We start from the raw sequence: 24,933 nt of genomic DNA, 5'->3' as shown, positions 1-24,933 counted from the left end.
AATTACATTGTAAGCATGAGAGCGGCATCACTCAGGGAGGTTTCATTGCCCGTTGGAGACTGTGAGACAGGGGAGTGTTAATAATGAACCTCTTATTGGTGGGCACTTGGAAGAGGTTCAGGGGATTTAGGGTCAGGGAGGAGCTTTGGACCAGGCAGGGGAATTGGGATCAAGGAGAGAGAGTTTGGGGTTTTTAGCTTCAACCCCAAAGGATGTCCCATGGGAAGTCTGGTGGGGAGTTCCTTAGACGTTACCCCATGGAAGCACCATGTCTTTGGGTCAGTCAAGGGATGCAGGAACTCAGAGCACCCTTGTGCTGTGCAAAGGAGCATCCAGCCAAATCCTTCTCTGTAGCCCATCTTTGGGTATTTTCTGGACACTTTCTGTGTGCAGCTGCAATGCACCGGGTCTGTTCTGGGGCAGAGGCATTGCCTTCTCATCCTTGCTTTGCTCTGCCATGGGCTGTGCATCTCCTCTCTGCATGAAGAAGGCTTGAGCCCTCACAGAGCTCTTGTGCTGTTTCAGTAGGGATTCCCCATCTCATCCAAAGCCATGCAGGGACCGTGAGGAATAGGGAGAAGCAGAAAGCCAAGCCCCAGTGTCTGGATTTGTTTCCTCCTTTGAGCAAGGAAGGCATTCACCTTGCACATCCAGCCATGCCCAAACTCAGGATGAGGACTTCTGTTTTCTTGCACAGTAGCTTGCGATGCATCCTTCCTGTCTCCCGTCACATTGAAGGACAGCTCTGCTTTAAGTCCTGTTTCCCCTGTTTTCCTGAGCACAGACCTTCACCAAACTGGTTGATACTCTCTGAGCTGGATGCCAGCTTTGAGCTGATGCTGATTTTGCCACTTGTCTATTGGTTTTGATTCCATCAGAAAGTACTTCTGCTGTTTCTTCTAGGGGAGAAATATATCTTTAGGGAAGGAATTCTTGCACCAGCTTTGTTAAGGAGTGCTTCCCACCTAAAATATCTTAGATATAGTCTCCAAGTTGAAGGCATGATGCTCCCCACAACACCACGGTTACAGAAGTTTAGGGAAACTTATCACATTGTGTTGTGCATTTCTTGGTGTTTCCTCCTTTATTCAGTCAGTGGTACCATCTCTTGCTGAGCCATTGGGGTTTTCCATGCTTATGGGGTTTGGTGGGGTGATCTGTGCAACTTCTACATTGGTTTATCACTGTATTGGGCTTCAGGCTGCCCCTAATCCCAGGACTGACAGCTCCATACTTGGCTCCATCCAGGGCAGCTCTGGAGTACTTCTACACTGCAAAGGAGGACAAAGCAGGGGTTCATTTGCTCTAATGCAAAGGAACTTGGGGGCACATCCCTGCTCCATGCTGGAGGAACAAGAAGCACCGTTTAGACTTCAATGATATCAGAAGAATCCCAACAGAACTTGAGTTGATTGAAGGTGACTTCAAGGTTCATAAATGTTGGTGCTTTTGGAAGCTCTGATATTACCACCTTGCTTTCAGATGCTGTTTGTTGCAAAGAAGGGTTCAGTGGTGTGATGGTACCCTCCCAACCTGCTGTACACAAGCCAAGATGAGCTGTGCTTAAGCCTGGTTTTGGAGGCATCACAAGCAGAGATACAGTGAGACATGGGGAAGATGCCACACTGGTGGGCACAGGCATGTCTGGATACATTTGCCTGTCATGCAGTGGAAAGACAAGGAAGAAACACTGAAAACACAGGCAAATATATGTATAAGGTTTTGGAAATGATGGCCTTGAAGGTTCTGAGCCAAACCCCTGGGTTCTTTGTGCTCAGGCTCTGCACTTCTGCTCGAGCTCCAGTGTTTGCCAGTTGTGTGACCTATGGCATGTCCTCTTCCACCTCATTTTGTCATCTGCCACATCGGGCCATGATGCCTCCATTCTTACCGATTCACTGGTGAAAACGTGGCTGTGGGTCAGTACTTCCCTGCGAACAACGGCATGGCTGAAAGGTTTGGGAGTGCAGAAAGCATGGCTTTCAGAAAGGACGTGTCTCAAGCAGCATTTCTTGTGGTGGAAGCTGATTTAGGGACTGTGTTTCCAGAGGAAGGAAGACATCTCAGTTTGTTGCATGCACTCAGAAGCAGATGTCATCTGGAAGGAGAACGCTGACCCCCCTGCAGAATTAGAGCTATCCTTGATTGAGGATGAGACCTGGACACTGCATCTTCTGTCACCTGCTGGTTTGTCCTCTTCTATTCCCAAGTTAGGAGGTCTGTCCTGCCCAGTGTCTGCCCCTTTGCACCCTGCATGGAGCTGTTTGCTGCAGAAACCACCTCTCCACTTCCATCTTTCCCAACTTGGGAAACCCTGACCCTAACCCTTAGATCAACCTGACTCACGTGCCAAAGCAGCCAGTTGGAACCTCTCAAGATGCATTTCCCCTTTGATGTGACTTCTTTATTTGCCCTTTGATTTATTTACCCTTGGATTTGAATTCTTCCCTGTGAGGGTGGTCAGGCATTGGAACAGGTTGCCCAAGGAAGAGATGAATGCTCCATCCCTGGCAGTGTTCAAAGCCAGGTTGGACAAAGCCTTGGCTGACATGGTCTGGTGTGGGACATCCCTGCCCATGGCAAGGGGTTGGAACTGGATGATCTTAAGGTCCTTTCTAACCCGAACCATTCCATGATTCTATGATTTTATTATTCTATGATTTTATCATTCTACGATACTATGATGCTCTTGGTATTTTGTCCCCATGGCCACCCAGGAGCCTGGGACCACAGACAGCCTTGTTCCAGCCCACGGAGCAGAGGATGGGAGCTGCAGATAAGACCCCACTTCTCCCATCTCCCAGAGCTCTACTCAATGGGGCAGGGGGAAAGCAGTGCCAGGCATGGAGTGGGTCCCTGTGCCTGGTTAGTCCAGACAGAGCCCATTGGAGCAGCTGATGGGGCTGGGGGGGGGGTGGGGGTGTTGGGAAGTGGATTAAAATTCTCGTTTCTTCACGCTGGGTGAGAATGATACAGTGGATTAGGCCGGGAGCTGCTCCTGGCTGCGGCGCTCTGCTGAATTAGCAACATGTTTGAATGAGATAAAAGGGGCAGCTTACCCCAGCGCCCTCGTTCCACTAATCCCACTACAGCTGTGAAATGAATAGCAGCAGATCCGCTTTACTCCCTTCACTGACTATTTGCTACCCTTGAGACCGATGCAGCTCCATGCCGCTTTACCAAACCTGGCCCCGCAGGCGTGTTCCTGCTCTGGACCGATGCTCACTCTTCTATGAGTATCCCAGGCCCTCTCGGGACAGGGGATGTCTTGGCAGAGCATGAAGAACCAGACAATGGGGCTGATTGTCCTAGGCAGAGCTCACCTTGGCCTTACAAGGGTCCTTGTCACTGTGATGTGTGGCCACGGAGGGAAAAGGCAGCCCTGATACAGCACATCACCTCAGCAGCGTGTAAGCAGTGGGTATTTCTACTGCTTCTCAATGGGAGCCTGTTGGGTAACTAAACTGAGGATGCTCCTTGGATCTGAAGCTTGGATCTGGGTCTGGCTTTGCTCCCACTGCTCCTTTGCTTCACTGATGGGACTTTATAGCGGCATCTTTTGCTTGTTTATGGGCATTCCAGTCTGGGACTGACCACAACTCTAGGGATGTGGATGCTGTCTCCCAGTGCTAGAGGTGGTACCACCAGCTTGCTAATGGATGGAGCATGGGGCATACAACAGCCTTAAAAGTGTCCTACTTTAAAGGTTGAACTTGATGGCTTAGAGGTATTTTCTAACTTAGTTGATTCTATGATTCTGGTGTCCTTTCTTCTCCTTCAAGTGGGTCTCAGCGTGGTTCAGAGCACCCTTTCACACAAGGATGTGACAGTGTAGACCTTGTGATAACTTAGGACCACAATGTCAAATCTTCCTTCATGCAAAGAAAGGTTTCTGGAGGAAGATGAAGGAAGGAGACTGTAAATATGCAGATAAAGATGCTGTATGCTAAGGCTTGGACCAAAGGGTTGCAACCAGTTTCTGGGTCTGTTTACCTCCTCCTGGCACTGGAATGGGTTATCACATTGTTATCACAGTGAGATCAGGTGTCATGGCAACCGGATGTCACTCGTTTGGATCTGTGGAGCACATAGCTGTCCGTTCCCCACTCACTTAAAGGCTGGAATTCATCCTTTCTGTTTTGGGGATCTTCACACAGATGTCTCCATCTGAGTAGGGTGCTCAGGCTCCTGTTACAACCCGAAGTTTAGATCCGTGCCGTCCACAAAGCTGAGAGTGTAAAATTACTCAGATGTGGTTTTCTGCTTTAGGAAGAGTGGAAAAGTGCCCTCAGTTCCACTGTCTGTATCAGCTCATTCTCCATCAATAAGAAAGGGGCCTGAGATGGAGGTTTCTTCACTGCAGACACACGGTTTAGCCACATGAATCCCATGAAAACGCCTTTTACCCAGATCTCCATGACATGGGTGTGTAAACCACAAATCTACTGTAGGATTGGATCCAACCAATTGCACAAGAGTCTCATAGATTTGAGAGCAGGAAAACTGGGAAAAGTTTGGTGTGTTTTCCTCAATATTATCCAGAAATAGTTCAGCTGGAAATAGCTTTTCCAGAGGACGATTCAAGACAGCCCACAAGGAACTGAGATGGTGTAATGCATCCCAAGGAGCTTCATCCTCACTCCTGCCAGGGAAGTGGATTACTGCAGCAGGATCTGTTTGTGTATTCAAGGTTTTGGCCCTACTCGTGGAGATTCAACCCTCTACTACTCCACTACTCTACTACTGTAGTAAATGTAAGCTGCTAGTGTTAAGAGGCTCACTTTGCTCAACTGCTCTTCAAAAATAGCTCAGAACTAACCTTTGGCTATGTCAACTGTAGGTAATTGACAGTATTAAATAGCACAACCCCACCGGCTGCTGGAACACTACTGCTCACATTGGTGAGCGTGAGAGGTTTTGGCTTCCCTGCTGGAAAATAGTTCTGCACCCATAGAGCGATTTCCATCCACGGCTCTGTGTCTTTTGATCACTGTTTTGATGGCCTAAAAAGACTACTGCAAACACAGCACTGGGTGTTACGACCCCCAGGCTGCCCTAAACCCTGGGACGTCTCAGCAGGATAACAGAGCTGTGTCTTAGAGATTTCATTCAGGTGGTCTGAGCGTTCAGGACATCTCTCATTGATCCACAGGAGCTGGAGCTCATTTACTTGTCTGTTTATGTTTCTTCTTCTGCAGGATGTGGATTCCAGAGGAGGCCATGGAGATGCTGCGAGGGCTGGAGCAGCTCTGCTCTGGAGCCAGACTGAGAGAGCTGGGCTGGGGCAGCCTGGAGAAGAGAAGGCTCCTGAAGGGGAGACCTGAGAGCAGCTCCAGTGCCTAAAGGGGCTGCAGGAAACCTGGAGAGGGGCTTGGGACAAGGGCCTGTAGGGACAGGCCAAGGGGAATGGCTTCAACCTGCCCAAGGGGAGATTGAGATGAGCTCTTAGGCAGAAGCTCTTCCCTGTGAGGGTGCTGAGGCGCTGGCACAGGGTGCCCAGAGAAGCTGTGGCTGCCCCAGTGTTCAAGGCCAGGTTGGATCCAGGGGCTTGGAGCACCCTGCTCTAGTGGAAGGTGTCCCTGCCCGTGGCAGGGGGTGGAGCTGGATGATCTTAAGGTCCTTTCCAACCCAAACCATTCTGTGATTCTATGATCCTGTGCATCGGTCATTTATTGCTCCAGTGCAATTGTGCCTAACCCTCTGCCTCCAAAACAAGTGTTCCCAGCTGTGAATGTAGATGTTGAGCTTCCTCAAGGTATTCAACACTCAGAGCCAACGAGTGAACAAAACCATCAACTCTGCTGTTCCAGACCTGCAATTGGTTGATGCTTTTCTACAGTTACGGCTTAATTTCAGCATGATCAGTGCAAAATTGTTTCTATAATAATTTACTCTGGTCCCCTCGTCTCTAGATGCAGCACGTTCATCCCAAAAGGCGGGTCCTGTTTGTGTGTTATCATCACCCACAGTTCCTCTTTGCACCCCTCAGTCCTCGGTGTGGTGGCATCCTTCACATTATCAATTTCAAAGACGTCTCTATTAACAGGACAATGGAAGAATAAGCACTTTCCTTTATTCATTTACCCGCTGTCTGATAATATCATATTGATGATAATTTTCCTTTAATGGACCATTTGCAGTAATTATGATGCAGCGGGTGAGTAATTGTATCTGACGCCTGATGCCTCCTACATAACTGCAAACTTAATTCACTTCACTGTCTGAGAGGGAGGGAGTGGAGTGAGTTAGAGAGAGCTGTCTCAAAGGCCTCTGTCCCCCCCCAAAAATGGTCAGTATAGCAGATTATTGCTTCTGGGTCGTCTGCAGCTTCGTTGCCTCTTGTCCTGTAAGGAAATACGTCCCCTTCCCCTTTGTTCCTCTTCCTATCAGCCCCCAAATTTACTTTCTCTGTCACACTGTCTCCTCTGTAAACTCGCGTTCTCCATTTCCAAACTCAAGCATCATAAAATCATGGAATGGTTTGGGTTAGAAGAGACCTTAAAGCTCAAGTTCCAACCCCCTGCCACGGGCAGGGACCCCTTCCACTAGAGCAGGGTGCTCCAAGCCCCTGTGTCCAACCTGGCCTTGAACACTGCCAGGGATGGGGCAGCCACAGCTTCTCTGGGCACCCTGTGCCAGCACCTCAGCACCCTCACAGGGAAGAGCTTCTGCCTTGTATTTCCTTATTGCTTATAAGTTTGAACCCATCACCCCTTGTCACATCGCTACAGACCCTGATGAAGAGTCCCTCTCCAGCATCCTTGTAGCCCCCTGCAGATATTGGAAGGCTGCTGAGGTCTCCTGTTGAGCGCATCACTCACTTGACACTGACCTAGCCCAGTCTTGGTTGGATGATGGTCTTTCCCTCTGGGTCCTTCTCTGCAGGCAAGAAAGACCTCATGGAATGAGCCTCTGCAAGACTCGATGTTCAGAACACCTCTGCAATGATCCAACCCTAAAATCCATGGGAAAGCTCTGTCTGTGGCTGAATTCAGTGCCAGAACCAGGAGCTGTGCTTGAAGGTTAAAATAAGCCATAGCACAGTCTGGTTATCTGTGAGTAGGGTGCAGCCAGCAATATATCCTTACTCAGGAGAAGGGAACTGGGAAATGATCCATCCCAGATTTGAAGCTGTTGGTCCAAGTGTCTTTGGAAGTGTTGTGATTTAACCCAGCAGGCAGCTAAACACTGCCCAGCAGCTCACTTCCTGCCCCTGCAGTGGGATGGGGCAGAGAAATGGAAAATAAGTGAAATTCATGAGTTGAGATGAAGAAAATAGGACAGAAAAGGAGGGGGAAATAATACTGATAGTAGTAGTAGTAATAGTAGTAATAGCAATAGTAATGATAATAATAATAATTTAATTACTTAATAATAGTTATTATGATATAATAAGAAAAACAAGTAATGCATTATGCAATTGCTCACCATCCACTGACTGATGCCCAGACACTTCTCAAGCCATCTTTCCCCCTAGTTTATATACTGATCACACATCATATGGTATGGAATATCCCTTGGGTCACTTGGGATCACCTGTCCTGGTTGTGTCCCGTCCCAACTTCATATGCCTATTCATCGGTGGGGTGGTGTGAGGAGCTGTAAAGGCCTTGACTTAGTGTAAACACTGCTCAGCAACATCTAAAACATCAATGTGCTAGCAACGTTCTCACCCTAAATCCAAACCACAGCGCTATACCAGCTACTAGGAAGAAAAATTGACTCTATCCCAGACAAAAGCAGAACAGAGACGTTTCTGTATGCTGATTCATGCCAGAATCAGCCCGTGTGAATACAAGGGATTGGTGATGGGTTGAAGTTGATCAGCTCAAGATGGGGATGGGCTGAATTTGTGGAGGGTTTTGGAAAGGACCTTAAGATCATCCAGTTCCAGCCCCCTGCCATGGGCAGGGACACCTCACACTAGACCATGTCACCAAAGGCTCTGTCCAGCCTGGCCTTGAACATTGCCAGGGGTGGAGCATTCACCACTTCTTTGGGCACCCTGTGCCAGCACCTCAGCACCCTCACAGTAAAGAACTTCTTCCTTATCTCCAACCTGAACTTCCCCTGTTTCAGTCTGAACCCATCACCCCTTGTCCTATCACTCCAGTCCGTGATGAAGAGTCCCTCTCCAGCATCCTTGCAGCCCCCTTCAGACACTGGAAGCTGCTCTGAGGTCTCCACGCAGCTTCTCTTCTCCAGGCTCAACAGCCCCAGTGTTCTCAGCCTGGCTCCATGCAGGAGGTACTCCAGTCCCTGGGCATCCTCGTGGCCTCCTCTGCACTTGCTCCAACAGCTCCATGTCCTTCTTATGTCGGGGACACCAGAACCGTACACAGCCATTTCTGCAAATTAGCTCTTAAGAGAAATCAAGGTCTTAGATTTTCTCATGTGCATGGCTCTGTCTATCTATGTATCCATCTCCTTCCATTTCATGCAGCTAAAGCAGCTATCTATATGGTCAATCTTTGCTTAACCATTGGAAACTGTTCATGAGAGAATGAAATGTGATGCTCTTTGTCATATGGTTGAGTTTTGCCTCTGTTTTCTGGGGATGAAGTGCTGTAACAAGAGGTTTTGGGACTTGTTGTGAGGTCTCCATGGTTCAGACATCTCCTGGAGGTACTAAGCACAGGTTAGTCCAGGTAAATGTCCTCTCTCTCTGGGACAAGCCTTTGCAATGCTGCTTCTGCCAAGCCTGAATGGCTTCAGGTGGCCAGCCCCTGCTCTTCAAGGTAAGCAGAACCATCATATGAATCTTGGTTGGGACACTACGTTGAAGCCATGCTAGGGGCTGCATATATCAAACACTTGGTTAATTTAGTAGCCCAGGTGAGGGCTGCACTTCATCTCCAGTGCCTGCTTTTCTCGTGCCAGAGACCACACTATAGCAAATCATTTTATACGAGCTGGGGTTAGAGAGCAGCTTAGGAAGGCCACATCTAGGGAAAGGCATGGAGTTTCCCTTAGGCAGAGCACAGGTCAGGTCTTTTCCACCTGGATGAGATGCTACAGCAGGGTCTGGATCTATCTCTGGATTCAGTCCTACCTGGATGCTGCGCTAGATGCCTGCCTGCATAGGATGCTGCTGTGGGAAGCACCATCTGGGTGTGTGAGGTGCCAGCCCTGGGGCCAGGCTGTCCCAGGCCCCAGGGGTCAGCACTGGTTGGAGACCATGAGCAAGATGATTTTAGTGGTAAATACCTCATCCCTGGCAGTGTTCAAGGCCAGGTTGGACGGGGCATGGTTTAGTGTGAGGTGTCCCTGCTCATGGCAGGGGGTTGGAAATGGGTGATCTTGAGGTCCTTTCCAACCCAAACTATTCTATGATGCTATGAATTTAAAGGCAGTGCAGCCCATGGGTGCAGAGCAGATACATGCACACCTCATAGGAGAGGCAGCAGCTGATGTTTGCTTTAGAATCAGAGATCTGGATCCCTGTCCCATCCACTGAAAATGGCCAGTTCTTCCCAAATCCCAGTCCTTGCTCTGTGGCAGCCAGTGATGTTTTACAAGAGTTAACATGAAAACTTATGGGTTTCAGGAACAGGAACCAGGTGTTCATCACCCCAGGAATATAATAGTAAATCAGACTGGTTGAGTGCCAACTATTTATTTGCCTTTGTAATCTTAATGGCAGAATAAGGTAGATCTGTGTTGCTGAAACTCCTTTCAGAAAGGGGCATGCATTGTATTTGAATAGCCTTTCTTTAGGATTAATGGTTATTCCTCCACTTCTCCATTACTCTTTATAACTGAAAGATTCTCCTTCAGTGAAGGCTGAAGGATACAGCCGTTTATTAGGAAGAAGACCTCCCTCTCTTTAAAGGGTTGGTCCCCTTGTTCCTGATAGGACTGATGCCAGCACTGCCCTTAGTCTGGAGTCATTTTGGGACCAAGCCATTCACAACATGAGGGATCACCACCTTCTCTGATGTGACTGTGGCATCAGCCCTGAAACACAGCTCAAGTTGGCAGAACGTATTAGTAATTATGGCAAAATAAATTACAGGGATGTTACAATTATCCCAGAGCCAAGGGCAATAAACCTGGACATGCAGAGTTAATGTTAAACTTAAAAGAAATCCAATATGCTAAGGAGTTGTTTCCCAGTATCCAAAGAGCCTTAACTCTGCCCTTGGCCAGCCCCTCTAGATTCCCATCACACTCCAGGTCATTGAAAAGTGGTATAAAATCTATATCTGCTTTTTTGAGGATGAATATTAACATTTTCCCCCATACTCTTTAATTCTTTAACACAGGAAAGCCTTTATAAATAACTAAGTTTATTTTCTTCTCTGATTGTCAGATTTCCACTGAGGGATAATTGGGTTTCTACAGGACAGGAAAATGTTTATGTCAAATAATGGCAAAAACATAACCAAAAGCTTAAAATAATCATTCATCAAAGCAAATATAACCAAATATTTCAAACTTCGACAATTTTGGAGGAAGAACTAGGCTGGGAGGGGGGAACTGTGCAGCAGATACAGGCTTTTGGGCAGCTGTCCTCAACTATGGCTGATTTATTATCCTGTGGCAAGCTTCCACCTTGCACAAGCCAGGCCAAGGCATCCGGATGATAAACATCTCCTGGTGAAGCTAGGAAGGAAATGGGAATAGGAGGGAAAGGGCTAAAAGTGGATGTGAACATCCTGGGACTGTGGTGAGATACTCAGGCGTGGCCAGGGATGGGTATTCCTTATGGTGACTAAAACAGAGATGAGCCCCTCCTTGGTCCTGAGGAGGACCATGGAACTGTACCTATCTGTCTGAATTCATTGTCTCCTGGAGCAGGATGGTCCCATCTAAACTGCCATTAGAGTGGCATTTTGGTGTGTCTTCTTTAGCTGGGAAGGCACATAAGTGTGAAAGCTTTGATCTATGGAGCTTTGAGGGAGATGCAGGAGGCCCACAAATGTAGGCTTCTTCCACCTTTTTGGCCACCACAGCCAGGAGATACTGGGAGAGCAAAGCTGTGATGGAAATGCCAAAAGCTGGATCAGATTTCCTGGTGAATCTCTTGGTTCCCCTTCCCCTCACTTAGGAACCATCTTTCTCTTGTTTTATTACCATGGGTGTTATCTCTTGACACGTTGATGGCGTGCATATCACCCAGTTTAGGTATGTTCCAGCTCTCCCTGCTTTGACCATTTAATTGACTTCTTTCTATAGAAGAGCCTTGAATCTACTAATACATCCTCTGAATTTAAAGAAAAGGATCTTATCCCCTTCATTTCTTGATTCTGAGGAAGAAAAGAACAGGAAGCCACTTCCTATCTTTGATACTGCAATGTATACGTCTATGTTATCAATGGGCCAACCGTGGTTGTCTTGCCTCTCATCCACATATACAGGGATTCTCAAAGGACTCCCACCAGGACCATCTTGCTGGTGGTGAAGCACACAGCCTTTGGGGATGCTGTCAGTCTCACGTCCTGCATGAAGTCTTGATGGTAACGTCAGCCTGTCTGCTGGGCTTATGCTTGGCTGATCAACTGAGGAAGAGTAACCACAGGTGACTGAAGTGACCTGTAAGCTGCCACAGAACCTTTTTGGGAACAACTGAGTGCTGACTCAGCATGGCATGGCTGTACTTGCAAGTCAGGTTTGTAGGTCAGGAACTACCTTTCAGGACTCAGAGCCCATCTGCATTGGTATCAAACCTGTGGAAGATGTTCGTCATAAAGAGTTCATCCCTGCTTCTGACAGAACTGCTTGTGATTTATTGCCTGTGCCAACTATTCGGAAGGAGTGACAGATTTTTTTCTGGGGGAAATGGCAGTTTCCTTCCCAAGGGACATTCATACATGAACAAGCCTTGTTCCACTTCTCTCTGCAAGCAGCAAAGTCTTGGAGTTTCTGCTTCATCTTTGGCAAAGAGCAGGATCATGACTAGGAGAAAGAAGAAACCAAATCAAACCCACTGCCCTGCATCTTCATAGAATCATAGAATGGTTTGGGTTGGAAAGACCTCAAGATCATCCACTTCCACCGCCCCTGCCATGGGCAGGGACAGCTCACACTAGCCCATGTCACCCAAGGCTCTGTCCAACCTGGCCTTGAACACTGCCAAGGATGGAGCATTCACCACTTCTCTGGGCACCCTGTGCCAGTGCCTCAGCACCCTCACAGTAAAGAACTTCCTCCTTACCTCCAACCCGAACTTCCCCTGTTTCAGTTTGAACCCCTTTCCCCTTGTCTTATCACTACAGGTCCTAATGAAGAGTCCCTCTCCAGCATCCTTGTAGCCCCCTTCAGATACTGAGACCCTTTTGTAGCTTGGCTGCCTCTCCCTTCCCACTCTGCCAATATCTTTCCATTTATGCCGTGGCTCTTAATGAGAATGAAGCGCCTAATTTGGCCATCCTCGATGTCTTTATAACCCAAGCCCAGAGCTATGACAAGCCGATAGCACTGAGCTAGTTCTACTGATTATTTTAATCTCATCATATGTCTTTTCTGGTCAATAAACTCCCTCTCAAATCAAATTGTTACTGAACATAACCTGACGCTAATGTCCATTGGACTCTGGGCTATAGCGAATAATGTAGTTTGTCATAATTAAGTGTACTGCCTAATTAATTGAGTGGTCAGGATGCTAATTAGCCAGGTTTATTGAGACTGGAGGAGTATGAAGGGCAATACTGCAGCTCATCAAAAGCACTGGGACTAGATATAAAGTACATCTCCCTTCCCTCTCCCCTGACAGGCAGACAAATCTGTGCCTATGGGTATTTATGGACTCTGAGCAGCTCCCAGAGATAGAGATGAACAGGGTTGTGCTGGTCTTGCTGGCTTCTTTTCTGTGTGGTTAGGGATTCTTAACCTTTGCTCCCATTTTCCACCCATTCCTCCAGCTTGTCCATCATTGCAGCCTAACTCTGTCATCTCCTCAGCGCTCATCTGATGCTGCCTGACGTGTTCCCTGCTTAGACAAGGGAATGCAGGGCTCCCATATTTCCCTTCAGGACTGACAACAGGTATTGTGGGACACATGCTGGGTCATACACACAATAAGTTTCCTAAGAGTGGCAGTTCACCAGCTTTTCCTGCCCAGTCTGTTTTTCAGTCCTCTCATGATGGAGTGTCTGCTTCCCAATGCTCAAATCCTTCTTATTTAGAAACCATTTGCCTGACCTGAAGCTTCCTGCTGTGGTTCAAATCTGAGCACCTCTTGGTCTGTCCCCATGATCCAGGAGGACAAGATTTTCCCCTTTCTGCATTCAGGAGCCTTTCACAAGGAGTCAAGGAAAGAATTGGGATTGTGCAGCTTAAGGAAGGTTTTCAGCTGAGATCGGGACTCTAGTCCTGGCTTTGCCACTGGCTCTCTGGATGAATCATAGAATTATGGAATATCAGATTGGAAGAGACCTCAAGGATCATCTGGTCCTGTCTTTGTTGGCAAAGTATGACCTAGGCTAGATGTCCTAGCATCCTGTCCAGCCAAATCTTGACGTTGTCCAGTACTGGAGAGTCACCACTTCCCTGGGGAGATGATTCCAATGGCTGATTGTTCTCATGGTGAAAGATTTTCTGCTTGTGTCCAACTGGAATCTCTCCAGGAGTAACTTGTGCCCCTCACCCCTCGTCTTTTCCCTGTGACTCCTTGTAAAAAGGAGTCTGCATCATCTTTAATAAAATCGTAGAATCTTTGTAGCCACCCTTTAAATATTGTGGTGGAACAATGGGACAGTGATGGAACGATGATGGTCTTAGGGAAGCTGGCCTTAAGGAAGCTGAGTGTTGTATTTGAGTTCCTCAACCAACTAATGCCCAAGAAACCCTTCAGGACCTCTCTTAAATGTGCAATATAGGGGCAGGATTGGGAAGCACACTTAGGAAATGAAGGAATATTGAATATGGATTTGCAATTCCATTTGTTCAATATGAGGATATGAGCATGACCAGGGGTGCTGGAGGCACCCAAGCAGACCCAGGAAAGCCCAAAGGCAGTGAGCAGTGAGTCTTTATTTTAACTTTGCTTCTGTTTGGAAGTCTATGAGACCAGGGAGATGGTGTCTGTGGAGAGCAAGCATGGGCTGTTTGATCTGGAATTGGTGATTTAGAAATAATCCTGGAGTCCCATGTTGTTGGGGATGGAAGTGTGCCTCAGGATTATAGCCTCCTATGTGATGAAAAAGGACTTTGGCATTGCCCTGGTAGGATGGCTCAGATATTTACCCGGATTTCTGGGCTCAAAAGCATGAGAGATGTAGAGTAAAAGGCCCTCAGCATCTGTCTTGTCTCTCATCCCCCTCATCATACACCATCTAAAAACCATTTTATATCACATTTCTAAGCAAGGCAATGAGACTCTCCCTACTTTGGCCAGAATTGTGCTGCTAACAAAGATCCATCCCACTGCCTACAAACAGCACTTTGATTTTGTGGGCAGCATCCACCAACTCTGCCCTCCAGTATTTATTATAGTGCCTGAGTTTCATAAATGCTTTAGCAGATTCCCCTCCCTCCTAAACCCACTGCAGGCAGCCAAAGCTTTTGACCTTGCAACTGCCTATTGCTTTCAATGGTCTGTGGCCAGAGAGCTTGTTTTCCTTCCGATTGCTTTTGGTTTCAAACAAATAGGGCTGCTGTGGGTAAAGCTCAGCCCACATTCCAATATCTCACCACATAACTGCACTGAGTTTGACCACAAGCTAATAAGTAAAACTGCTCTGCAGTCAGGTGCTCCAGTTCTTTGGCTTATATTTGTGATAGGACCCCCGATCAGTTGCATTTTGTAGCCCTGGCAAATGGGTCCTCCTGTGCCTCTCTAAACCCCCAAAGGACAAAGAGGCTTCTGCCTCCATGGGGAGAGAAGGCAGGGATAAAACCCCTGCAAGCAAACTTTTGCGTGCCTGGTGCATGCCTCATTTTTAGCTGTTTCTCTTTTGGGAATCTCAAAGTAGAGATGCTTGTGCAAGACTGAGCCTTTCATGCTATGATTATCCTTAATATGCAGAATATTCCTTGGGAAAAAAAAAATGCTAATATTTGAAAATATTTGAAATACCCTAATAGCAGAAATTTGGCTGATTTCCCTGAAAACTGAAAGGTCAGAGCAATCTGCAGCTCAGCCCACTCATTGAAGGGAGCTGGGATGATCTGTCCAGAGAAAGACTGATCTGCACTCGCCCTCTTTCATATATTCTTTCCCTAGATATCCACAACTAGCACTTTTAGGCAGGAAACGTAAGATAATATTTGTGTATTTTGGCTATATACTTAACTTGGTGTCTAGTACAAATCAGTGAAATCACAGAATGGTTTGGGTTGGAAAGGACCTCAAGACCATCAGTTTCCAATCCCCTGCCATGGGCCGGGACACCTCACGTTAGACCATGTCGCCCCAGGCTCTGCCCAGCCTGGCCTTGAACACTGCCAGGGATGGAGCATTCACCGCTTCATGTTTTTAGCTATTTCCTTGCAATAGGAAAATCTCTTCAGAAATTAATGAAGATTTGCAGGAGATCAGATATAAATAGGTAAGCTTTGATTTGTATGGTGCAAGTGGCAGACCAGAGATTGAGGAAGAATTTATTGTACAAACTAGTAGGTAAAAGGTTTTCCTGCTAATGTACATACTCACTGTGTTAGGCAAAGTGAGGATGTCAATCATGTCTCAGACATATTCGTGTTTGCTATTTGGGTCTAAAGATGACAAAACCTGGCCAAATGATGCTGAGGTGGGTTTGTGGGGTGAAAGGCTCTGCTTGAAAACCATCTGAACATGCATCTCCTTCTTGTTTTCCCTTGTGAAAAAAAACAGTGTTAAACAGCCAGAAGAAACACCAACTTTCTATTTCATTTACATCAAGTGCGCAGAACTTGCTGTACATGTTCAGATGGGAGATTTCAGCAGAGAAAAGGCAGCCCCACAGAAATTGGGAAGAAACAGCTTTTGCAAGGACACACAGATTTCATCCCTGTGTTTGTGTGACAAAACAGAGCATTTCAATCAAGTCAGAAAGGACTGCTTTGATTTCATGATTTACAGCACATTTCAATGTGCAGGGAAATCAAAGCATGGATATTCCTTTCATAAAAATTATTGTTTATATATATGTATACACACACACACACAAATACAATTAGCAACACATACATATGTATCTATGCATGTCTTTTATATATACAGAAGTAAATATATATTTGTATCTTGATTTGGGATGAAGCAGGATAGGGAATTTGAAACTGTGACCTAGTCTAATACCAGCAGTATCACTCAGTTGATATATTTTCAGTCATAGATTTAGTAAAACAGCTTATTCCCTGTCAATTTCCTGATGTGGTACATTTTTGGATTTTCTTTTCTTTGCTCTGGAACGGGGACTAACATTCATCTCCTGACAAATAGGTTATACCTGTATGCAGGATGCTAAAAGCACTATTTTGTTGCCGTTTTAAACCTAAAAATAGCCTCTTCCTTTGGTTTTTGAAATGAAAATATCTTCTTCCTTTAGTCCTTAAAACTAAAATAGCCTCTTCCTGGAATCCAATAGTTTGTTTTAGTCATCAAAAATCAAATTCCAGCTTTATATGCGGATGATATATGATGATGCAAAAATTGCTTTCCCCTCCTTCCCATGTTCGTGCCTTTTTGAGTCATAAAGAATAAGACTGAATCTAGCAGGGGGGTTTATGATGTCCTTCAGTTCCCACACCAGCTGGTGGGACGAGGTGCTGGTACCAGGACTATTTGGGGGATAACTTTGCCATCTGATGGATGCTTTTCCTCCTGGACAAACAGATGATCAACAGCTGATGGCAACGCCTCTCCCCACCAAGCATCTCCTTGGGATAGCTTGGTGTAAAAATAAACCCCAGCACGGCCAGGGGATCCCGGGGTGGAGAGAGCATGGCATGAAGTCCTCAAGAGATGTATTGAGGGAGGAATGTCCACCACCACGCACATCCATAGTGAGACAGGGAGAACTACTCACACTGCTTGCAAAGACATCTTTTGAGGAACATAGCTGGCATTCCCTGAGTGCACTGGGGAAGAATGTCCCTAAGAAATCACCCACCATCCCTGCCAGCATCCGAGATGAGGTCCTGACCTGTCCCTCCCCATATATTGAGCATGGTGTTCTGAGGGGAAGCTGCTGCCGCTGCTGAGCACCCCCAGCCAAAATGCATTAAACGGCTGCGCGGGACCTGCCATCTCTCCCGAATCCATCTTCCCTCGAATCGCTGTATTACAACCAAACAGGATTTGTTCCACTACAATTTGTCAAGATTGGACAAGGCCTCAAAGTTGGCAGAGACATATATTAAAGGTTTCTCAGGGATTGGAGCGAGAGAGGCAATTACCTTCTTGGGCTCAGAGAAGAGGGAGCGCGGCTCCCGTCCCTGTTGCAGAGCACAGGAGGGCTGAGGAGGTTTCTCTTCCTTCACTGCCAATAACTACAAATAAGATAAAGACCCCCTTCACCCTCCCCAAACCACCACATGCTGAGAGGAAGCCTAAAATGATGGCAAGCTGGCTGGGTAGGGAGGATAGTTCTGTGCGTGCTGGCGTTACAGCCACCTGCATCCAAATGTGATGGCCATTCACAACCACAATGGTAGTGGGGTATAGACCTCAGAACCTGCCCTGACCTGAAGGACCTGCTCCCAAAAGGGGCCAGCATTTGCCATCCTTCTCCAGCTGTACATGTTCCCTATGTGATGCAAAGGAGGGCTGGGGACTTTGCAGGGTGATGGAGTCGGAGATGGGGATGCGCTGAGATGGGTACAACACACAGGCTGCCCCAGCACAATGGGATGTTGGTTTGTAACTACCAACCCCCTTAAAATATTAATTTAAAGGGGGAAAGATGGGTCATGGGGAGGGAGATGTCTGCCTGCATGGACTCTGGTAGGGGAAGGAGTGAAAGAAGTAAACAGTCATGACTGGGGCACAGAATCATGGCATTGTTTGTGTTGGAAGGGACCTTAAAGCTCATCCAGATCCAACCCCTGCCACGGGCAGGGACACCTTCCACTAGAGCAGGGTGCTCCAAGCCCCTGTGTCCAACCTGGCCTTGAACACTGCCAGGGATGGGGCAGCCACAGCTTCTCTGGGCACCCTGTGCCAGCACCTCAGCACCCTCACAGGGAAGAGCTTCTGCCTAAGAGCTCATCTCAGTCTCCCTTCTGGCAGGTTCAAGCCATTCCCCTTGGCCTGTCCCTCCATCCCTTATCCAAAGCCCCTCTCCAGTTTTCCTGCAGCCCCTTCAGGCACTGGAGCTGCTCTCAGGTCTCCCCTTCAGGAGCCTTCTCTTCTCCAGGCTGCCCCAGCCCAGCTCTCTCAGCCTGGCTCCAGAGCAGAGCTGCTCCAGCCCTCGCAGCATCTCCATGGCCTCCTCTGCGCTCACTCCAACAGCTCCGTGTCCTCCCTGCTCACACTGGGGCCCCTGGAGCTGGATGCAGCTCTCCAGTGGGGTCTCGTGAGAGTGGAGTAGAAGGGGAGAATCACAGCATCAGTCAGGATACTTCTGGGAAGTTGGGAGCAATGAGATCACAGCTCTGGAGGGATGCCAGCCCAACTGGGACAGGGAGATGGCATTTTGTGCCAGCCAAACCCCTTTGCTTCAGCTGCTGTCAATAGTGTAATATCTCTGGGGGAACTGTGCTGCTTAGAGCTCACCTCCCTCCCCATATTTTGCTCCCAAAAGTAATTTCCAAGGCTCTCCCACCCTGGGAATAGTGGAGAGCAGAGGAAGGTTATTCCAGGAAGGAGGGTGGCTGTGACAATACCTCCTCTGCACAGGTGAGTATTCCACGGCTGGCTTGTGTTAGCCTTCATTTGGGATAATATGGAATAACTCCAGTGAAATCACCGGGGACTTCAGTGGAGCAGACCCAGCATGAGCTGAAACAGAAATTAACCCTTGGCACATGCCCATGGATTTACCTCCAGGCCCTTTGTAAGCAAAAGATTTTATTACACTGGCTTAAGTGGGCTTTGGATGAAGCCTGTAGAAAACGTAGTGGGAGGTTGCTAGAAACCTGCCTAGGTAATTAATCAGATAAATCACTAGCATTCACATCCAGTCATCTGCAGTGGAGGTGGCACAGATGTAAGCACTGCTCCAGGATTCCTGGCTTTCTACCTTCTGGATTATGATTATTTAATTGTACTGAAGCTGTATTTGGAAGCTAGTTGGCAGCAGCTACCAGGTGAGCGCTCCCCTGCTTTATTATGAGTCGTGGAAAGATTTGATCTGTGTGTTCTGATGATGAATTTTCACTGATGAGATTAAGCTTATTTCAAATTAGTTAAAGAAGAAGGGAAAAAAAAGTGGTTTTCTATTTTGAGCTGAAAGGGAAGCAAAGAAACAACTCCCTACTGAGAGTAATTCTTATCATTTCGAGATGCGATGACAGATGAAAAGGAACTTCAGAGCTGTTATAAAATGAGCTTCCCAGCTTTGCAGGGGGAAGAAGGCCCAATATTTTGTGGGGATTTTCATGGCAAATACATTCATTTATTTTGGTTGACAAAACATTGATTTGAAATGCTTTGATTGCCCCGCTTACATCTGACAATACTTGTATCCCGCGCAGTGTTAATTTCCTATGGGTTGTCAAAGAGAATTGGAGGCCAAACACATCACAAGTACAACGGGGAGAAGGATGGCTTTAACTTTGCCTTTCATTCTGTTTATTAACACAGAATGTTTCCCTCCTTTGGTTTCTGGCTGGAGATTGCAGTTTCTTCCTTTCTAAAAGGCTCAGCAGTGCCTTTCTGCTCACTGAACTCCTGCTGGCTTCCACACTGAACCTCTTCTACCCTAATTTCAGCACTGTTGGGTGCTGAGGAGGGAGGATTATGGCACCAGTCGCTGAGAGGATTTTGCTCACCCCAAAGGGTGTTGGAGGCTGTGTGCTTCTCCTGGTGATGGCACATCATCCTGGCCTCCATCCCTCAGCGTCCTCTTTCCCATGTGAGTGATTTACAGGGTGTTATGGATCAAGGTCCTCTGCCTGATGAAATCCCTTGGTGTTTAGAAATACTGAAATCACATTTAGGACAGGATTCCCTCTCTGGCAAGGCAGAGAGGCTGCAAAGCTGACCACATTGCATAGGGTTTCTCCTAATAGTTCAACTTCAATAGTTCAACTTCCCAGAAGCTGCTGGGTGACCTTCTTATGAAGGATGGCTTGTCCCATGGTTAGGACATCAGTGTGAGACTAGGAGATCAGGTATAACGTCTGGAGCACTTCATGAGTGTCATGGTTTAAGTCCAGTCAGTAGCTCAGAACCACGTAGTTGCTCTCTCACTCCCCCACTTCCTCCCAGCCCATTCCCGGAGAGATGAAGAGGAGAATCAAGAGAATGTGACTCCCACGGGTTGAGATAAGAGCAGTCCAGTAACTAAGGTATAACACAAACCACTGCTGATACCACCAATAATAATAACGATAAGGGAAATAACAAGGGAAGAGAATACAACTGCTCACCACCCGCCAACCGATACCCAGCCCGACCGAGCACTGATCTCGCCCTTCCGGGTAACTGCCCCCAGTTCTACATCCTGGACATGATGTGCTGTGGTATGGAATACCTCTTTGGCTAGTTTGGGTCAGGTGTCCTGTCTCTGCTTCCTCCTGGCTTTCCCTCCTCCCTGGCAGAGCATGAGACTCACAAAGTCCTTGGTCAGACTAAACATTACTGAGCATCAACTAAAACCATCGGTGTTATCAGTGCTGTTCCCAGGATGAAAGTCAAAACCACAGCACTGCACCAGCTACTAAGGAGAAAAATGACTGCTACTGCTGAACCCAGGACAACAGGCAGTGAGGAAAGCCATTTAATCTCCATATGAGAATGGAAAATGGAGTTGGGGTATTTCCAGTGGTCTTCCTGATCGGTGCTCCCTGTAGCAGTTTCCCTGGTGGCTGAACTTGTCTCTTACCTGTGCAGTCAAGGCAGGGAAAGAATCTCTACAGCAACTGCAGTTAACAGTTCTGCTTCATTACCTGCAGAAAAGGTGTGATTATTCATGACACTCACATTGTGAGCCCCCACACAGAATCACATGGAATTCTAGGTGGTGTCTACTCCTCTCTGTCACCCTCCGACACTGAAGACATGGTATCAGATCAACTTTCCCTGACAGAAGGGAATCGAGGGTGAGATATTTTAGGGTGGAATGACAGCTAATAGGGACGTTCAACACCCCAGGGTGAAAACTGGGCTTAGAGCCCTGTCAGTGACATATCTGATCATGGGCATTTTGCCTCCTCCTGCCCATTTCCAGAATCAACAAACAGAAGATACGAGGGGCTTGTGTAAGAACAGAGCATGAGCACTGACATATCCCTGAAATTCCATTCATTCCTGGCCTGGATTTGGAATGAGAACAGAGAAAGGTCCTACTGCCTTCTGCTGCAGTGGTTTTGAATCCATCCCGGGAAGCTTTGCAAGGCCATTCTCCCCCTCCCTGCCCTCTCCTCACTGCCTCATTGTTATGATAATTGATGTCAGCACTCACCCCTTTGTGGCTGTTTCCTCACTATACATAAAGGCTTCTTAAGACTTCTTCCAAGTGGAGGAACTATCTGAGCATGGGGTTAACGTGGACATGACTACACCAGCAATTACATGCACTCAAAAGGGGTGCAATTAGAGAAGCGCTAGCAGTCCTTATCTATTTGCAAACCATAGGAAAGATCAACTAGAAGTTCACCAGGTTGATGTGATCCTTGGGACAGCCCTAAACGCTCTTGTGCTTTGGCTCTGGAGGATATAGAAGCAGTGTGTGTGTTTGCAGTTGCCCTTCTATTCCCAAAAGGCAAATCCTCAAACCAACAGTCAAAAGGGGAAGGTTGGACAAGCCTTGAGAAGTTTTGGTCTCACTTTCCACCTCTGCTCTCCTACGTGCTCTTGGTGGACAGAAGGCTGCAGAGGTGATGGGCAGAGGACCCACAGCCAGAACGCACTGGCATAAAATGGCATCATAGAATGGTTTGGGTTGGAAAGGGACTTAAGATCATCCAGTTCCAACCCCCTACCATGGGCAGGGACACCTCACACTAAGCCATGTCACCCAAGGCTCTGTCCAACCTGGCCTTGAGCACTGCAAGGGATGAAGCACTTACAACTGAACTCCTCCTGTTTAAGTTTGAACCCATACTGACTGAGGTTGAGATGTGCTTCAAGCGAGGATGCCACTTAGACTCACTTTCTGCCTGTCTTTTTTGCCTCTCTTTATCACTGATGTTTTCATTCTTCCCCTTCCATGGCTGCCTTTCCCTGCTGGTGACCAGCCCTGGTTAGATTAGGTCAGGGTGCTGCAGAGACAACAAGAAGGACAAGGAACCACACCGATTTGTCCTGCTCGTCCCCATCTCCCTATCTGTCATCCCCAGTCCAGATCCGCTTGCCCTCCTTAAACAAGATCTCAACTGACCGTAAGGCTTCTGTCACCCTGGCTACCAAAATCAAACCCCTTCCCTCATCAAATCCCTAATCAGGCGGAACGGCGCTGTAAGCCGTACTAAATTGACTCCTCTTCGCTCCTTCTGCTGACCGCTGCCCTTCAATGAGCCGGCCCCGGCTCTGACTCCGAGGGCAACATCACGTCTAATTATATTTCCCTTGCCTTTTCCAAATCCTCTCAGGCACCCGGACAAGCACAGGTAGCGAGGAGGGTGGGAGGATTAGTGGAGAACCTAGTCACGTATTGCAGCTGGAAATATCCTGCTGCTGTTGTGCTTGGGAGGGATGCATGTGGCCTGGCTTGTAGGGACCATGCGGTAGGAAAGGGTCCTGGTGAAGACGGTGGCATGGTGGGACCTTATGGTAAACATGGCAAAATGGTGCAACCACGTTTACCCCTTTCCAGCAGAAACTGGGTCTGTTTTGAAAGCCCAAAAGAGAGGAGAAAGGGATGGAGGGAGGATGGGCAAAGTTTTTGCACACTGGTGTGACTTACACATCCCTCAGAGTTGTCTCTTAGATGGTTTTCCAGGAGAAAAGAAATATCCCCGTGTCCACTACCAACACTGAAAACATCCTTGCAAATGGCTTTATGTGAATTGCCCTAGGAGCCTGAAAACTTATTGAGAAGGAGGGACTGGGGTTTCTTAACTGTGATACAAAAAAAGGAACAACCATGAGCAGTGGTTTAGAAATGCTGTGGAGATCTGGAGAACAAGCTTGGTGAAGGGTCCTTGCTGCTGGGCCAGGCTGGCCAAGACAGGCCAGAGCTTCTGGGATCATGGGAAGACATGGGAGAATTGATAGACATCCCGGTCAGGAGCTGGGATGATATTCAGATTTGCAGTGATGTCCTCAGTTGTGTTAGCAGCGCAGGGGCTAAAGCACCCTCCAACCAGGGTGAGGAGGTAGGTGGAGGGGGTAGTAAAGTGAAGGGGTAACACTCATCTTGGTGAAGTCAGCAGTAAAAACCTATCCCCAAGGTGTGGGGAGGCAGGATGAAGGCAAGGATGTGATTCATCCCATTAACCCCTTTCCACAGGAGATGCTCATTCCTTGATGTTCCTTCCAGGAATATCTCAGCGTCAGATCTTGGGGCTGCATTTTCATCCGAGAGATGGGAATGGATTATGGAGTGAGGGAATATAATTAATTTCATTATGTGTAAATAAACTTGGGCTTTGGAAATAGAATTAGTGCTGGATGCTTTAATCACAGGAGAAGATGAATAGGCAGTCAGATAATGCCCAAGCACTGGTCACAATAACCACAATTTATAGCCTGTGTTGCCACAAAGTCAATTTGGGTTTAATTTCATTCCATTGCTCAAGCTCTCTTTTATGGCAGCTCTCCTGGATGGAAGCTGGGTGATGAGAGATGCCTGGTTTTGGTGTTGAGAAGTTAAAGGTTATGCTTGCCTGAGATATTCAATATCAGGGTCCTTTCTCTGCTGCCTTTGGGGTGGCCTTTCATAGTGCTCAGAGATGAACTTCACCCTTGGCTCCTGGAGCATCTTTTGGGATCAGGGGGCTGCTCCTTCTGGTGATTTAAGATCTGTGGAGCACAAAGCATGGGTTAGCAGATCCTGAATTCTATGAGCAAACGATAATTCAGGTGAGAAGAGGTCACCTACTCAAACCTCTTGCTCCAATGAGCTTCAGCACAACCCCTCTGGGCAACCTGTGCCAGCTTGTGATCACCCTCCCCATGAAATCACTTCTCCTTAGGTCAGTCTGGACCGTCTTTCACTTCAGCTCAGGTTTTCGCTCTTGAGAATGGTGACACTGTGCCCATCAGTGGAGCATGGCCAGACAGAACCTGCCCCAGGACCAGCATCGGGTGGTGGTGGATGTCAGCCCTGGCTCTGGCATCGTTCCCTGGCCAACACCAGAAGCTGTGTCTCTTTATTTCCAACCAGGGGCATGTATTTCCATGTGGCTGCAGACATCAGACCCTAAGAAGGGGATGCTCAGTGACTGGGGTTGTAAAGGCTGCTGTCCCACCAACCCAGGCCTGGAGATGATTGCTCTGCTGGGGTGCCCCATGCATGTAAGCTCTGGATTATGGCATGTGGGTCCAGTCCCTAGAGCACTGTCATACACTTCCAGACAACATATGTCACCTCCCATGTAAGGACCCACATTTTCTATGTGCATTGATGGTGCCACCCTCTTCACAGTCCTGAGGGCACAACTGCCCCTACTCCATCCCCCACGTCCACAAGGTCACCAAGCAGGTCCAGCCTTGGGTGCAGGCAGAAGGTGCCCTCCCTGCTGTATGTGATAAATCAGGTCTGGGTAGATTAGGCAGCTTGTGGGAAAGACCATGGCGTGTTGGGGAGCTGCTTCAACCTCTCAACATGGTCTTTATGCACTGTATGACAATATCATCCCTCCCTGGGTCTCAGAAACACCTGCATGGCACACACACACCGACCTACAAGGTTCTATTCGGTCCTATATCTTCTTTGGGAGCTTGGTGTAACACAGCAACTCAGT

This window comes from Pezoporus wallicus, unplaced genomic scaffold (assembly GCF_028554395.1).
Source record: "Pezoporus wallicus isolate ANWC-B61680 ecotype Strahan unplaced genomic scaffold, APGP_CSIRO_Pwel_v1 contig_13859, whole genome shotgun sequence".
NCBI classification, from domain to species: Eukaryota; Metazoa; Chordata; class Aves; order Psittaciformes; family Psittacidae; genus Pezoporus; species Pezoporus wallicus.
This window is presented reverse-complemented; position numbering follows the sequence as displayed.